Here is a 17,086-nt window from a genome sequence, read left to right on the forward strand (position 1 = left end):
TCAGACTTTATTGATGTTTCTAAATACATTATTTTAGCTATTCTCAATGTTTTAAAGATCAGCCATTTTGCTGGTTCAGTGGTTAGCGCTGCTGCCTCACACTGCAAGGGATCCGGGTTCGATCCCACCGTCTGGCAACTGTGTGTGGGATTTGCACATTCCTCTGCCCTCCTTTCAGTGCTCCAGTTTCCACCCATGGTCACAAAGATGGGCAGGTTAGGGTGGATTGGCCTTGCTAAATTGCCCCACAGTGTTCAGAGATGGGTTTTGGGGTGGGATGCTCTTCGGAGGGTCAGTGTGGACTCGATGGGCCGAATGGCCTGCTCCCACAGTGTGCGGATTCTATGATTACAAGAGTTGTCAAACCAATTTTAATTGGTGAAGTAGAAGACCAGGAGGCAATCTTTAAGCAGTTTTCCATTCATTCACAGAGTGAAACTTTAGAATTGTATCACTCTGAGCTCTACTCCAATCTCCATTTACGACAGAGATGAGGAGAAACTTCTTCACCCAGAGAGTGGTGGCTGTGTGGAATGCTCTGCCCCAGAGGGCAGTGGAGGCCCAGTCTCTGGATTCATTTAAGAAAGAGTTGGATAGAGCTCTCAAAGATAGTGAAATCAAGGGTGATGGAGATAAGGCAGGAAGAGGATACTGATTAGGAATGATCAGCCATGATCATATTGAATGGCGGTGCAGGCTCGAAGGGCAAAATGGCCTACTCCTGCACCTATTGTCTATTGTCAATGTCAATAAATGTCTTTTTATCTGTCCTCAAACAATCATATAATCAATCTGTCCCTCCTTAACCTTGATTTTTTAAAGTTAGCAGTTTCTTCCTTTAGATAAACCTTATCAATCAAAACACAAAACATCGTTTCAAACCTAATTAAAGATTTTTCAAGTTCTGTACAAATCTTCTGGGATCCCCAGTAATCACCCCATATGAGCTGTTATCTTCATCAAATAATCTGACAATTATTGACTGCTATCAAGCTCTTCCGTCCCAGGAAATTTCCTTTCTCTGCAAAGTTTGGTTCATGTTGGCAAGTTCAATCCTCCTCCATTTCCCAAGAACACAGTTTAAAACGTGTTACATTCTCAGTATCTGTTTAACGCTCAGTGGGAAAACTGTTTTCACTCTCACAGTTATACAGAATTCCTCCAAAATGTTTTTGAGGAATGCACTGCTCCCACAAGAGCTGGTGGTTCCATAGTTAAAATACTATTAACAGCACTTTTACTAATTTACCCACCTTCCCAGGATACAGGATTTCTCTCACCAGAAACTGTGCCCCCTGAAAAAAAATCCAGCAGGAAGATCATTATGCAGCTATCAGTAAAAATGTCTCATTTGGGTCACCCAGTGATAGAAATGGAAGAACCTGTCTCTTCAAGAGAGATATCCGCTGGCCTTGTGTTGGTGCTTGCTTGGTTGTCTTTGCTGTTTCCCCTCTAACTGTTCAAAACATCTGGTTTTATACCCCAAAATATCAGATCATTTCATTGGTTTGGTGTCATTCCAAACGGTAAAATTCAAATTCGATAGGGGTATCAGGGGCATACTTTAAACTGATTGGCTGAATTGAATTTGTTTTTGTTCGATGGCAACACAACCCCAGCTATTTGTTTCAACCAAATGTTACATTTTTAAATTGTTCAGCACACTTTGTGCTTTCAGTCAGTCCTTGCTCGCTTCCTCTCTCTCAAAAAGGTACACTACACACCTACACCTTCATTACACCATCCAAATGTCTTTTAAATGTTGTAACTATACCTATGTCTATCACTTCTGGAAGTTCATTCACTCACAAACTAACGTCTATGAAAAAAACGTTATCCCTCAGGTTCCTTTTAAAATCTCACTCCTCTCACCTTAAAAAATGTCTCCCAGTTTTTAATTCTCCTTCACTGAAGGAACAGACATTTGCTAATCACTTTACCTACAACCTTCATGATTTTATAAATTTCTACAAGGTCACCCTCAACCTCTTACGCTCCAGTGAAAAAAGTCCAAGCCTCTCCTTATAACTTGAACCCTTCATCCTGGTAACATCCTGGGAAAGCTTTTCCAAACCTTCTCCAATAGTATTCTTCCTATAACAGGGCGACCAGAACTGTACTCAGTACACTAAAAGTGGCCTCATCAACATCCTGTACAACCTCAACATGACATCCCAACTCCAACACTGAATGACGTGAAAAATGAAAGCAAGTGTGCTAAACACCACCTTAACCACCCTGTTTACCGGTGATGCAACTTTCAAAGAACTCCCCCCCCCCCCCCCCCCGCCACCAGGTCTCTCTGTTCTACCATTTACTGTACAAGTCTTGCCCTTGTTTGCTTTACCAAAATGCAACCCCTCGCTTTTATCCACACGCTCTCTCTCAGGTACACACACAAATACACCCTTTCCACAGGCTTACACTCCATCACACTTACACTTTACCAAGTTAAAAAATCACACAACACCAGGTTATAGTCCAACAGGTTTAATTGGAAGCATTAGCGTTCAGAGCGCCGCTCCTTCATCAGGTGGTTGTGGAGGACACAATTATAAGACACAGAATTTATAGCAAAAGTTTACAGTGTGATGTAGCTGAAATTTTACATTAAAAATACCTTGATTGTTTGTTGAGTTTTTCATCTGTTCGAATACCATGATAGTTTCACTTTTTTCATATGTAAATTAAAAAAGGTTTTGTGATTTACATCAGTTACATTTTCAGGTTAACTGTAACAATTGACGTTAGCGAACACCAATTGTTACAGTTAACCTGAGAACATTTAAGGGGCATTTGGACGGGTATATGAATAGGAAGGGTTTGGAAGGATATAGGCAGGGTGCTGGCAGGTGGGACTAGATTGCGTTGGGATATCTGGTCGGCATGGATGGGTTGGACCGAAGGGTCTGTTTCCATGCTGTACATCTCTATGACTCTATTTACATATGAAAAAAGTGAAACTATCATGGTTTTTGAACAGATGAAAGACTCAACAAACAATCAAGGTATTTTTCTATGTATAATTTCAGTTACATCACACTGTAATGTTTTGCTATAAATTCTGTGCCTTATAATTGTGTCCTCCACAATCACCTGATGAAGGAGCGGCGCTCCAAAAGCTAGTGCTTCCAATTAAACCTATTGGACTATCACCTGGTGTTGTGTGATTTTTAACCTTGTACACCCCAGTCCAAGACCAGCATCTCCAAATCATGACACTTTACCAAGCATGCAAACACGCACTCTCTTATGTGCGCACACACACACAATTCTATGGGGCAAATTTGGATTTTCAGAATTATATTTGCAGATACATTCAGTTTTCCGCAAAATGTGTGCAATCTGCAAGCAGTCAAGCCATGTCATATTTTATAAATCCCTACTTTGAAAATACAACCAGTCTAACTCAAGATTGGGATACAGACAGACTCAAACCTTACACCTTTAATGCATTGACTGAGGTGAGATGTCACCTCTTTTTATAAAACCTGAAGTTATCTGGAGAATGTGACTTAAAACTAGTTCTGGGATTTACATATTAATGAACAGAAACCTTCAACCCATTCCACAAGAAGAAAGACTTAACAGCAATCTAAGTTGGTTCAATATATCATTTCAATTGCATGACACTAATCTTTTGCTATAAATTCTGTGCCTTATGATCCTGCTCCACAGCTACCTGATGAAGGAGCAGTTTTCCGAAAGCTAGTCCTTCCAAATAAACCTATTGGATTATAACCTGGTGTTGTGTGATTTTTAGTTTCGAGTGAACACAGCCCACACGTTCCTGCTGCAGGCAGTAAACTTTACAATGCAGATGAAACAACGCAGTAAGTGCAGAGATGACAAACTTAACAGTTTCTAACAATACTAGCTACTAGTTCACTGCTCCTTCTGATACATAACATTGGAAGCTTAGTGTTAGAGGCTGAAAGAAATTAGCAGCTTTAAAACAAAAACCTGTTGGACCTCATAGATATCAGTGTCTGAGTCTGATGGTAAGTTCAGGTCACCTTTATTGTGACACAACTTCAGTACTGCTTCAGATCTCCCCAGCAAAAAGGCATATGAAAACCAATTTATTTCATTTAAAAACAGTTCAAGGTCAAAGTGCATACACTCCCCATCCCCACTTTCTTTACTATTGGTCAGCACAGACGTGTCCCTTTGTAATTGGATCCTTGGTACAGCCTTAACCCAGAGGAAGTATTGCCTCACTCAGCAATTTCAACCTATGCTCTGTATCCAAGTAAATTTCTTCCCACCTATTTTCCAAGCATGAGGGAGCGTAGTCAAGAGTCCACCACATTGCTGTGGGTCTGGAGTCACGTATAGGTCAGATCAGGTAAAGGATGCAGCTGGGATGACTGAGTGAATCCTTTCCCACAACGGCAGTTTCCCTCCCTCAAATGGACATGAATGAATCAGATGGGGGTTTTCTTTGTTGCCCTGAAAACGGTTTCATTGTTAGATTCTGAACTCCAGATTTCTGACCAAATTCCAATTCCGTCATCTGCCACAACAGGATTCAAACCTGTGAGTTTCCAGACCTGGGTTGATAGTCCAGTCACTAATGGGACTCGGCCATTGTTCTTTCAATTCCCCTGCAATGGCACGTGAATTTACTGGTGCCTCCACAGGTGGGAGGAGCTGGAGAAGCCTTCCTGCACTGAGAGCGGGGGAGTGGGCTGTCTCCAGCGTGGACCAGCTGGTGGGTCAGCAGGCTGGAAGAATCAATTAATTCCTCCTCACATTCAGAGCAGGTGAACGGCATCTTCCCTGTGTGGACCCGCTCATGTTGCTGTACGTTGCCCACAAGCCCTTCCTGCACACGGGACATGTGAATAGCCTCTCTCCCGTGTAGACCTGCTGGTGGATCAGCAGTGTAGATGACTGCACGAACCCCCTCCCGCACATGGGATACGTGAATGGCTTCTCTCCTGTGTGGACCTGCTGCTGCATCTGCAGGTTGTCCATCCACCTGAATCCCTGCCCGTACATGGAACAGGTGAATGGCCTATCCCTGGTGTGAATGCGTCTGAGAGTTTCTAGCACCGAGGGGCAAGGGAACCCTTTCTCCCAATACTCACATTTCCACGGTTTCCCAATAGGGAGAGCTTTCCTTGTGTTGCTCTGGATTTGAAATTACAGACAAAATGTGTTCACAGTCTCTCCCCACCGTGAATGGTGAGATTTTTATCCCCCAAGCTGAGTCATTAGGTTGAAGCAGTTTTCACAGTCAGCGCACTGAATCTCCCTCACTTGTGTGTCTCAGTATTCTTCCTGCCACACCAGTATCCAAAATCTCTCAAGCAAACAAAAGCAAACATTTCATCTCAATTTGAACAGTTGCTGATATTCAAGTCCCAATGAATCAAGTGTCTCTGTCAGAAGTTCTTGTGTCATTTGCTTTCAGATTTCTTTCCGCGTGTCTTCCTGCAAAAGAAATTCACAAAATATGTGATTAATGTCACTACAGTTAAATAAACATAACATAGGCGGCAATTCCTGTTTGCCAGATGCCTGCTGATCACATATTATCCAGGACACAGAAACCTGAATACCCTCATGCAGCCAGATAGCCTTGTGTGTGTATGGAGGAAAACTTCATTTAGGTAACAATTAGCTTGATCAAGCTGCTTCCAAAGTTGCTGGAAATGAAGCTGAATCAGGGACATGATAATGAAATGTCAAGGTTGCTTGAGAAAAGAAAACCAGTAAATTTGCTGAATGACTTCCTGCTGTCCAAGCTTGCCACAAGGTTGGAATTCTCCTCCGGAAATGACGGTTGATGGGGCCCTCACCAAGATGGCCGCCCGCGCTCCCCGCCCCAAGACAGCGCCTTACCCTGACAAAGATGGCGGCAGGTTGCACCGGCAGCCCGAGAGGTCCCTTCCCAATGAAGTAAACACTGGGGCTGTGGGTTTTATTCCGAGGCCTCGGGCCTCTCCCCAGGAGTTTATAAACTCCCCAGTCTCCCTCCTCCCGCGGTTCCCAATCCTACCCTGTCTCACTGTCTCCTCTCCCCGGGGGCAGGAGCCAGCTCTTGGCGCTCGGGCCTGGCGACCTCCCCGGGATGTTCCTGAAACCTGGTCCTGTTCTGAAGGAGGATCCCCGGACCCGAAACACCTCCTCACATTCCTCCCGACACGAGCTGCCGGACCTGCTCAGCTTTTCCAGCGGCTCCTGTTCTTGTTCCTTCAGCCGCCGGCGCCATTCCTCTCCCACACTGCCTTTGTCCTGCTACAGGACCTACACTGCACATGCGCCAGTTCACAAGGGGCGGGGTCCGAGCTCGTGACGTCACGCTACGTGCAGCGGGCGTGGCTACATTGGTCATCCAACCAATCGGAGACAACGGGCGGGGAGATCGTGTTCCTTGCCACAAGACAACTGAAAGGTCCGGGTTTTATTAAAATTTTAACGGAGAATATTTTTGAATTTTTCAGTCTTTTTCGAAATATTATTCCAGACCTCTGGAAGGCTCAAACATTGGAAAACTTTCAAACATAAACAAAAGGATATTCATAAATGAATAAAGGTAAATTACAAAAGAAACCTCGCACAAAATATCAAAAAGTGTAGCAAAAGCTTCTGTTGATACGCTAAAGGGAACAGAGTCACTAAGGTAAATGTTGGTCCCTCGGAAGATGAAACCGGTGACTTAAGGGGGGAACACCGAAATGGCAGAGATGCTAAGTCAATGCTTTTCCTCAGTTTTCAAGTTGGAGGACAATAGTACAATTCCTATTGGAACGGACAAGTCAGAGGCTACAGAAACAGTAAAACTTAAACAATCAACGTCGATAGGGAAAAGGTACACAGCACACTATTCGGATTGAGGGCAGACAAGTCCACTGGGCCTGATAGCCTACATCCCAGGGCACCATATGGACTTCACTGAGGGGTTTGACAAGGTTCCCCATGGAAGATTGGTTAGCAAGGTTAGATATCATGGAATAGAGGGAGAACTAGCCATTTGGATACAGAATCGGCTCAAAGGTAGAAAACAGAGGATGGTGGTGAAGGGTTGCTTTTCAGACTGGAGGCCTGTGATCAAGGATGGGTGCTGGGTCCACTGCTTTTGGTCATTTATATAAATGATGTGGATGTCAATATAGGAGGTATAGTAAATAAGTCTGCAGATGACACCAAAATTGGAGGTATAATGGACAGCAAAGACGGTTAGCTCAGAGCACAACACGATCTTAATCAGATGGGCCAATGGACTGAGGAATAGCAGATGGAGTTTAATTTAGATAAATATGAGGTGCTGCATTTCGGAAAAGCAAACCAGAGGAGGACTTCTCTATTTAATGATAAGGTCTGAGGGAGTGTTCCTCAACAAAGAGACCTTGGAGTGCAAGTTCATAGTTCCTTGAAAGTAGTCACAGGTAGGCAGAATATCCAAGAAGGCATTTGGTGTGCTTTCCTTTATTGGTCAGAGTATCGAGTATAGAAGTTGGGAGGTGATGTTGCTGCTGTACAGGACATCGGTTAGGCCACTTTTGGAATATTATGTGCAGTTCTGCTCTCTTTCCTATTGGAAGTTGGTTGTGAAACATGAAAGGGTTCAGAAAAGATTTACAAGGATGTTGCCAGGGTTGTAAGATTTGAGCTAACGGGAGAAAGTGAATAAGTTGCGGCTGTTATCCCTAGAACATCGGACGCTACGGGGTGACCTTATAGAGGTTTATAAAATCATGAGGGGCATTGATAGCATAAACAGACAAGGTCTTTTCCCTGAATTGAGGGAGTCGAGAACGAGATGGCATACATTTACGGTGAGAGGGGAAAGAAATAAAAGGGACTTAAGGGACAACTTTTTAACGCAGAGCATGTGCGGTATGGAATTAGCTGCTTGAGGAAGTCGTGGAGGCTAGTATAATTACGACACTTAAAAGGCATCTGGATGGGTACATGAATAGGAAGGGTTTAGGGGGATATGGGCCAAGTGCTAGCAAATGGAACTAGACTGTTTAGGATAACTGGTCAACATGGATGAGTTGGACTGAAGGGACTCTTTCCATGCTGTAATTCGTGTGACTCTGTGGAATTCTCTGCCCAAGGGAGCAGATGAGGCATTAATTATATTCAAGACACAGTTGGATGGGATATTGCATGGAGGGGAATTAAGGGTAGATGGAGTAATGCAGGTAGGAGGAGCTGAGTTGATGGAAAGATCAGCCATCATCTGAATGAATGGTGGAGCAGGCTCGACAGGCCAAATAGCCGACTCCTGCTTCTATTACTATGATACGATAACTCTGCATTTCCCATGGCTAACCTGTCTAACCTGCACATCCCTGGACATGATGGGCAATTCCAAATCAAGGCAGGTGAGCAATGTAGTCATGTGGAAAGTGAATGTCAGAGAACAATAGAAAGGGACAAAGGGAATAAATGTAGCACCAATCAAAGCTGGATTGAAAAGATCACAAAAATTGAAACGAAAGACTGTGTCTGAATGTGTGCTGCACTGTAAGAAAAGTAAATGAATTGACTGAAGAAAATAAGTGTGATCTGAGACTCCTTACAGAGACGTGGTTTTAGGATGACAAGGATTGGATCCTGAATATTGAGGGTACGTGACATTCAAATCAAATGGGAAGTTCGGTAAAGGTAGAGGGTTGGCAATGCAAATCAAAGCACTGATAACATGGTAGTCTGGTCTCAGCTTGGATTTCAGGTCCTGATGTCTCTGTCCTCTGTTGGTCTCCCCGTTCCCACAGAGCTAGGTGTTGTCTGTTCTCAGTTCTGCTGGATTTCTATTGAAGCTTTGACAGCTACAGCCCACCACCCCGCCCGCCCAACCGCACCGCCCCCCCCCCCCACCCCGCCCCGGCCTTTTACACCTTCCCGAACAATAAAACATTCAGTCGATCAAGGCCCAACCCACAATTTCCCAGCCTGTCAACCATCAGACAGAGAGAGTCATCTTGGCAGGTAATAAAACAAGTAAAGTGAAAATGATTGTCCTCAAGTTTCTCTCTGAGGTTCGCACTGCCTTCACCAGCCCAACACCCAATTCTAGATACTTGGAACTCTTGCACAATTAAATAATGAGAAGTTCAAATCCATTATGTCCAAATCACACTGCAAACACCACTCCCATCTATCCTCATGCCAAATGTGTGAGGCTGAAGTATATTTGATTTGATTACATTACAGTGTGTAAACAGGCCCTTCGGCCCAACAAGTCCACACCGACACGCCAAAGCGCAACCCACCTATACCCCGACATTGCCCCTGACCTAACACGACGGGCCAACATGGCCAATTCACTTAACCTGCACATCTTTGGATAGTGGGAGAAAACCAGAGCACGCAGACTCGGGGAGAACGTGCAAACTCCACACAGTCAGTCGCCTGTTGCTAGAACTGAACGCGGATCTCAGGCGCTGTGAGGCAGCAGTGCTAACCACTGTGCCAACCAGAAGTAGCCGCTGGAAAGCTTGGTAAATGCTTTACCTCTCAGATGAGCTGCATGTCCACACTTTCATTGGGACCACCTCTTCAAATCTCAGGAATAATTTCTTACCCTGCCCCACCTCAGTTCATCTGATTCTGAAAATTACACTATGCCTTTGTCACCTCTTGAGTTTGATTCTTCTGTCACAAACCTGAAAGCCTGAAACATTCTACTCCCCATAAATCTGAGGTCATCCAAATCGCTAAACAAGAAACAAATAACTGTGGATGCTGGAAATCTGAAACAGAAACAAAATCAAAAATTGCTGGAGAACCTCAGTAGGTCTGGTAGCATCAATGGGCAGACAGTACAGTCAACATTTCAGGTCCAGTGACCTCATTTCCTTCCAGATCACAGCTGCTTCTCGCCTTCCTCACACCAAGTTCATTTAATCTATGATTGCTATGCCTGCTGACGCACACAGGTTCCTGGTGATGCAGCAGATCCATTATAAAATGTTAATCTTTGCTCATAGTCTTGTCCCTCGCTATCACTATCATCTTCTCCAGCTCTAAACCTCTGAACTCAAGGAGCTCAGTAAATGCCCAACATTCTCATTCAAACTGACATCGAACCCCAGGGTTTCCTGATGAAGGGCTTTTGCCCGAAACATCCATTCTCCTGCTCCTCGGATGCTGCCTGACCTGCTGTGCTTTTCCAGCACCACACTCTAGAATCCAACTCCAAGGGTCTGAAGTCTGGAACTCAGAATAGCACAATTAGGTATAGCAAATAGATGCTAAAGACGTTCAGGTCCCATGTATGAGTAAGATTGAGGAGTGCAGCTTAACAGTCGCAGCAAACTACAAACCATCAAAATTATCATGTGAATGAGACAGAGGTCAGAAAGACTCACCACACGACTCCAGTCAAATATTCAAACATTACTCGAGGAAAAGCCTGTAAATGCCCCCCGCCCATTAGGGCGACACGGTGGCTCGGGCGGTGGTTCCCACCTCGGGCAACTGTCTGTGTGGAGTTTGCACATTCTCCCCGTGTCTGCGTGGGTTTCCTCCGGGTGCTCCGGTTTCCTCCCACAATCCAAAACTGTGCAGGTTAGGTGAATTAGCCATGCTAAATTGCCCATAGTGTTAGGTGGATTAGCCAGGGGTAAATGTAGGGGAATGGGTCTGGGTGAGTTGCTCTTCGGAGGGTTGATGTTGGGCAGAATAGCCTGTTTCCACACTGTAGGTAATCTAATCTAATCTGTGAGAGGAGTTTCTCGGAGCCATCACTGTCAGTGTTGGACCGAAATTGACATCATTCTCCCTTCCGGCCTCCGGACCATCAGTCCGCATGTTCCCAACTCCAGCCCATGTGCCTGTAAGCGCGCATTGCGCGTGCTCGTGGGACTCCTGCATTAAGAATGGGGTGCGATCACATTCGCATGCCATGTTGGGTAAGATTTATGCCACGGAAGCCCGCGATTTTACATTCGACAGAACAATTATAGATTGGTCGCTGAAAAAAGTTCAAAATTAAAAAACATGGAAATTTTCTGAAAGGTAGCTAGATTCAAGCAAGGGTTTTATAGACTGGAATCTAATCAAGAGATGAGGCTTGTTAACTGACAGAATAAGCTGAAACTTTATTGTTGGAACAGCACAGCAGGTCAGGCAGCATCTAGGGAACGGAAGATTCGACGTTTCGGGCACATGCCCTTCTTCAGGAATGAGCAGAGAGTGTTCAGCAGGAGAAGATAAAAGGTAGGGAGGAGGGACTTGGAGGAGGGGCGTTGGAAATGTGATTGGTGGAAAGAGGTCAAGGTGAGGGTGATAGGTCGGAGTAGGGTGGAGGCGGAGAGGTCACTACTCCGACCTATCACCCTCACCTTGACCTCTTTCCACCTATCACATTTCCAACGCCCCTCCTCCAAGTCCCTCCTCCCTACCTTTTATCTTCTCCTGCTGAACACTCTCTGCTCATTCCTGAAGAAGGGCATGTGCCCGAAACGTCGAATCTTCTGTTCCCTAGATGCTGCCTGACCTGCTGTGCTGTTCCAGCAATAAAGTTTCAGCTTTGATCTCCAGCGTCTGCAGACCTCACTTTCTCCTCCTAACTGACAGAATAACACAATCAGAAGTGATCTACAGACGGAAATTTGATTGAGGGAATCAGGATGATTAAATCCAATATAACAGAAAACTGAGTGTGTAATACAGGCTATAATCTAATTGAGGGGTTCGGGATTGTTTGTATATAGAATAACATACTCGGGAATGAATTACAGACTGGAACCTAATCAAGAGGATCATTGTGATTTATATAGAGAATAACATACGCAATAGTAAATTACATCCTGGAATCTAATCAAAGCACCTTGATGCCACACTGGGTCGAATGCAGCCTTGAGATCAAGGGCTGTCAATCTCATCTCACCTCTAGGATTAAGCTTTTTTGTCCATGTTTTAACCAAGCCTAGAATGAGGTCAGTACCTGAGTGAGACTGGTGGTACTGAGAGGATGTTATTCGATATTTTGCATACCTTTATCGATAATCGAGAGTATATTGATAGGACGATTAATCCTGAGTTGGATGTGTCCTGCTACTTGTGCACAGGCAATCTGGCAAATTTCCAGATTGTTGGGGAGATGCCAATGTTGTAACTGCACTGAAGAGCTGAGAAAACTGAATGCAGTTTGTATTACACTCGGAGCAAGTGGATGATCTCTCCCTAGTGTGAACTCATTGATGTGTCGGCAGAAGTGAATTCTTTTACACACTCTCACCAGAATGAATGTGTTGATGTATCAGCGGGTTGTGGGACTATCCGAATCCCTTTGCAAATTCTGAGCAAGTAAATAATTTATCTCCAGTGTGAACTCGCTGATGTTGCAACAAGTTTGATGTCCGTGAAAATTCCTTCCCACATACAGGGGACATAAACAGCCTGTCCCCAGTCTGAACTCGTTGGTGCACAGTGAGGGTGACTGACTGTGTGAAGTACTTTCCACAGAGGTTCAGCTAAATGGTATCTCCTCAGAGTGATAAGCAATTTTTTTCTGGAAGCTGGAATACACTGAATCCCTTTCCACATGTAGAGCAGGCAAAAGCTCATTTCCAGTGTGACTGTATCAATCAATTTCCAGCTAGACAGGGTAACTACAATCTCTTCCCATAATCTCCACATTTACATGGTTGCATCATGGTGTTGGAGTCTTCGTGTTCGTCCAGGACAAATGCTCAATGCAATGTTATGAAGTCGAAATCATGTATTGTCAAGTTAAGATAGAGAGTGCTTTTCTCAACTTAAAGTACAGCCATAGCTGCTCGCAAAAGGTCGGGCTGTTTCAAATGTAGCAATTGGCTGTTAAATGGATACCTGTGTTCGGCTTGATGTTTTTACAACAATTCAAATTTAATTAATTTAATCTATGCCCAGGATACCAGAAGACAATGAGATTTTGAATTTTATTGTTTTGATCCCTGGAAATCAATCAAATAAGAATTAAATGTGTCCTATGGTGGAATATAAACCCGGCATTTTGAAAGTTAGTGGGAGAGCAACTGCCGATCTAATACCTTATTCTCAGATAATTTGAAAACACCCTTCATCAAAGGTACCTGTTCACGTGAAACATACAGTAAAAAGAAGAGCACCCAGGAAGATCAGCAGCTGGAAAAGTGAAAACATCAATGAAGAGGAGACTGTGTGGCCTTGAGATTAAGTTAATGTAACGTTTAATAAATATGTTATTAGAATAGCATATTAAGTTGCGTCGAGTTGGGGTCAGACATTAAGTAGTTAAAGAAAGGGGGTTTTGGATTTGTGAACAGGTTTTGTTTAGTGTTCACTATTAGAGTTAGAAAAATATTTTCTTTAAATAGTGGAATTTAGGAATTCTGTCACTGACATTTTAACAGATTATGAGGCAGGATGAGCTGTTCTGGGCGGTTAGTTTAATTAACAGGGTTTGATCTCCATGACGTAACAATAAGTATTATTCTTACTCACACACGGACTTATGGATTATGATTCTTCTTTTCTTATGTAAATCTTCACCCTAAAATCCTGTGAAGGAGTTTTACAGAAGTTATTCCTGTCAGTTCATAATGGAAATTCTGAATAGATACTTCTGGTTTCCCTGAAACATTGTGTCCTCTTGTTGACCAAAGCTGGAAATTCCTGTCTCAGAAGACAGTGGTTTTGTCTCAATGTAACTGGTCTAGTCCTAGCCAACCCTGGTTAATGTTCTGTGAGAGGTGTTCAAATATCACCAGGCCAGATAGGGGTGTTCCGTTAAGTCATTAAAAATCTGGACTGTCAATTATTGTAAGATACCATTGGGCTCATCTTTCTCCGGTTAGACTTACATGTGACTCCATTGTGGTTGACTCCTCACCGCCCTCCAGTCAACAAGGGATGGACAATAAACACACGCCGGTTCAGAGATGAACACATATCTCTTTTATGCTTCAGCTCTTGTGTGACTGACCGCATGTCCTGCCCAATAGAAAGTGGGGCAGCTCGGGAGGACATTCTGGAATTGGCGGGACACCGAGCCAATCAGAGTGAACAAAAGGCAGCGCCGATGTGTTTATGGAGCATGCGCAGTGCGGGTGTCTGAGCTGGTGGAGTTAAAAAGTGAGACAGAGCTGGAGGGAGGGACTGGATGGGTTTAGGAACAACCTGCTGGGAAGTATTTGTATTCGAGTTAGTACTGAACTCTGGGAAATTCTTTTACACGAGGTTAGAGTGGAAGAATTTCCTCACAGCAATCTCAAACCAAGAGGAACGTTTGTCTCTCCTGCACTGAGAAGGAGAGGCTTCGGAGCGGCTGGTTCTTGAAGGTCAGTGAGCTGCAATTCTCTCTCTCTCTCTCCCTCTCTCTAAAGAAACAAAAATATGTATCTACAGGAGGATAGTGTGTGTCTGAGAGCGGAGTTTATAGGTGATGCTTCTTCATACACTCTGATCTTGATCTTCTTGAAGTGAGGATCTGTCAGTTATTCCTGTGATGGAGATGGAGGAAATTGTCTGTAAGTACCCCACTGCTCTCACTATCTCTACTCTCATTGAGGGATGAGTCTTGTGGAGGGCTAGAACACGCCCTTCCCCGAAGGGCATTTGTCAGCTAGTTGAGTTTTTCATGACAGTCCAGTAATGTTTCACGGTCAGTATTTGAGTTACTTTCACACAAATTGCTGGATGCAAAGAACTCCGTGGTGACCCAATGGTTAGCACTGCTGCCTCTCAGCTCTGGGGACCTGGGTTTGATTCCAGACTCGGGTGACTGCGTGGAGATTGCCCTTTCTTCATATGTCTGTGTGGTTTCCTCTCGGTGCTCCTGTTTCCTCCCACAATTCAACGATATATGGGTTAGGTGGGTTGGCCATGCTAAATTGCCCATAATGTGCAGGGATGTGCAGGCTGCGTGGGTAAGCCATGGAGAATGCAGGGATATGGGGTGAGTCTGTGTGGGATGCTCTTCAGAGGATGGGTGTGGATTCAAACGGCCTTCTTCCACACTATAAGGTTTTTATGATTCTTATCTCCTTTTAGTATCTTAAACAGTACGATTGCTCAATCTCTCATTTTTCCTGATTTAAGTTTGTTTTACAGAGAATCACAGAGACCCATTTATCAGCAAGAATTCCAAGCAAATATCTTATCAGGATCTTAGATTGAGTCAATTCATCAGGATTTGAAAACCATTAGATTGTTAATGTTTGTCTGTGGGAAAAGTTTGCAAACATCAGTGTACTCAGTGACAAATGGACAAGTCCTGCACCAGTTCCACAGATTGAATACCATCCCACCATTCACAGCAGGGAGAGATTGTATCGCCACAGTGGCTCAATCCCAGCCTCAGGCGACTGTCTCTGTGGAGTTTGCACATTCTCCCTGGGTCTGTGTCAGCTCCATCTTGGTACTCTGGGTTCTTCTCCCAATTCAAAGATGGGTAGGTTAGGTGATTTGACCATGTAAAATTGCACATTGTTTTCAGGGATGTGTTGGTTAGGTGCATTAGTCAAGGGTAAATGTTCAGTAATGGGGTAGGAGAATAGGTCTGGATGACTTTATCCCCAGGGGGTTAGATTAGATTAGATTACTTTACAGTGTGGAAACAGGCCCTTCAGCCCAACAAGTCCACACCGACCCGCCGAAGCGCAAACCACCCATACTCCTACATTTACCCCTTACCTAACACTACGAACAATTTAACATGGCCAATTCACCTGACCCTGCACATCTTTGGACTGTGGGAGGAAACCTTAGTGTGGACTTGTGGACTGTAGGGATTCTATAAGTCTATTAACCCTGTCCTGTGTCTGGGTGAGGAATCAGCTGATCATCCAATATGGAGAGACATGATCTACACCTCAGAAACCGTGGAAATGTGCAAACTGTGGGAAGGGATACAAATGTTTATACATGCTGGAAATTCATTGATGCAGTCACACTGGAGATAAGTCATTCATCTACTGTTTGTGGGAAGGGATTCAATCAATCACCCGTCCTTGAGAAACAAGAATGCACTCAGTGGGGAGAGGCCATTCATCTGCCCTGAGTGTGGGAAGAGATTCAGTGACTCATCCTACCTGCTAACGCACCAGTGAGATCACACTGGGGAGAGGCTATTCCCCTGCTCTGAGTGTAACAAGGCATTCTCTGTAATCAACCTCTAAGCACACCAACTGGTTAACACTGAGTGACCTTTCAAATGCTCACATTGAGAGAAAAGCTTGAAACACAGACATGAAATGCTGATACATGAGTATGTTCACACTGGGGAGAGGCCATTCCCCTCTCTGTGTGTGGGAAACGATTTGTCCATTCAAAAAAATCTTCTGAAACCACAACGAATACACACTGGTAAGAAGCTGTTACCTGCTGCTTTTCTGGGAAAGGATTTACTCAGTCATCCCACCTTCTGAATTCACACCTGACTCAGGCAGCTGTGTGCTGCTGTTCTCAATAAACTTCTGATGGTTCCCCCCCACCCCACCCCCCAGGAAACAGATGCAGTGGAACAGGGAAATGTGGCACTTGTGATGTCACATGGGTAAGCCAGCAGAAGGTGGCATTGTGTTACTGTACTTCTCAGAGAGAGGGAAACTCTGACTTTGAAAGAATGAATTATAAACGTGATGAATCAAAGTATGTCCCATTGCAGTCGGAACTGGGCACACACCAACACTCACAGGCACAAAATCAGATTCACAGACAGCTATAAAGAAACTTTCAGACACACGCTTCCAGGACAATGTGTGCTACTGCAGACAGTTTGTCATTCATACACAGACAGACACACTCAAACTTCCCTCCGACATAATCTGTGTCCCATTGCTTGCAGAGATAGTCACATCAACACAGAAAAACAGACATGAACACAGAGATGGAAGCGCAATACAGTCAGTGAGACACAGAATCACTGACTTTTACAAACATATCCACAGATATACTCAGACAATTTTGTGTTCAGCTGTGTGAAAATCCTTGCTTCCTTGTGAAATACATTTGTGTCCTTTGGGTGCAGAAGCCTGTGTTTTGTTGTCTAAATGAAAGTGTGTTGTGGCTGCTGCTGGTTTGAAACTGCAGCTTTGTCTCTGTGTGGATTTTAAGTCTGTAATCTGTGTGTGAAGTGAGGAGGTGGGGGAAGGAGGAG

The 17,086-nt window shown here is 44.2% G+C and overlaps 1 protein-coding gene and 1 long non-coding RNA gene across 2 annotated transcripts in view; both read right to left on the bottom strand.

The window, feature by feature from the left end:
* Nucleotides 1-17,086, bottom strand: part of LOC148144204 (uncharacterized) — a 443,218-nt gene that overhangs the window by 189,804 nt on the left and 236,328 nt on the right. The gene's annotated exons all lie outside the window — the stretch shown is intronic.
* Nucleotides 4,068-6,241, bottom strand: LOC148144208 (uncharacterized). Its single transcript, XR_015751391.1, has 2 exons — nucleotides 6,141-6,241; nucleotides 4,068-5,439 (listed from the first exon to the last, which is right to left on the bottom strand). It is a non-coding gene; the product is annotated as an uncharacterized LOC148144208 (long non-coding RNA).

This window comes from Chiloscyllium plagiosum, unplaced genomic scaffold, assembly GCF_037043375.1.
Source record: "Chiloscyllium plagiosum isolate Xiang-an unplaced genomic scaffold, Cpla_swu_hap1 HiC_scaffold_27, whole genome shotgun sequence".
NCBI classification, from domain to species: Eukaryota; Metazoa; Chordata; class Chondrichthyes; order Orectolobiformes; family Hemiscylliidae; genus Chiloscyllium; species Chiloscyllium plagiosum.